This window comes from Condylura cristata, unplaced genomic scaffold (assembly GCF_000260355.1).
Source record: "Condylura cristata isolate star-nosed mole 26May11 unplaced genomic scaffold, ConCri1.0 scaffold00002, whole genome shotgun sequence".
In the NCBI taxonomy this organism is placed as follows: Eukaryota; Metazoa; Chordata; class Mammalia; order Eulipotyphla; family Talpidae; genus Condylura; species Condylura cristata.
The window spans coordinates 12248276-12249438 of NW_004567103.1; positions in this window are offsets into that span (position 1 = coordinate 12248276).

Below are 1163 nucleotides of genomic sequence, written 5' to 3' on the forward strand. Positions count from 1 at the left end.
GTGGATAAGACAGGAGAGGTCTGCCACGCCATGCGGGTCACCTCTCTGGCTGGGGATTGAACTTGTGCTGAAGCGGCTGCGGCTAGTTTCATAGTGCTGCACCTTAACCTGTTGCACTACCAAGGAGAACCCACCCAGTTTGCCTTTTAATTTTTGGTCACTGTCAGTGACCTGTCAGCTCCAACAGGCGCTGCTGCCTCAGGCAGCTGCAGTGTTCAACAATGGCTGCTCATTATTTGCATTAGATTAATAGCCCTGGATACAAGATTCTTTGCACAGAGGGAGCTCTGAGTAAGGTCAACATAAAGACAAATTCGGGAACTGGAATTTTTTCAGCAAGTTGCCAGGGATTACATCATGACAGTTCTCTGTATGGAGGATGTAGGGAGATGCCAGTCCATTCTGCCCTCTCCAGTGGTTGCTGGGCTGCTGGTTTGCATTGCTGTCATAGTTGTGAGGCCATTGGTTTCTAGGCTACTACAGAACTAGGGAAGAGGGTGGGAGTAGGACAAATTAAAATGCCACTGAGATAAATGCATTTTTCTTGAATACACACTCCTGGGATTCATGAAGTCCTTTATTTAATTTCCAGCATTCTGAAAAGGTTATTTTTGTCTTTCCAGAGGGACAGATTTTCAGAGATCCTTACATCACCATCCAAATGTAGTCCTTTATGTCCTTTAGAATTCAAAAAAAAAAAACCAAAAAAAAACCCTAGAGGTTTAGTCTCACAAGTCAAATCCTCCTCTATTGGGGGTGGGGACAGGGAAATATTGTTCAGTAGCAAGCAGAATAGTGGAATGGTAAAAAGCATAGATGCTTGTGTCCAGATTCTAACTGTGTAACCTCTCTGTGCCTGTATAAATGATAGGGGGGTAATAAAGAACACACCTCACAGGGCTGTGTTGTAGATCGAAGCACTTAGAACAGGGCTTGGTGATGGAGTTCAGATGATGGGTTTCTTGTGTCCTCCAGAGAAAGAATTCAACAGAAGTACCTATTGGGTAAGTTTACTGAGAAAAGGAGAGCAAGGGAGGCACCGTGGCAGGCAGTCTGAGAGATCAAGATCTGTGTTTTGCCAGGACAAGGGGTGTTCTTTTATCGTGTTCTTTGATGAGTTATTGTAGAAATCAAGCTTTGGGGTCAGATTGGCTTGGTCTTCT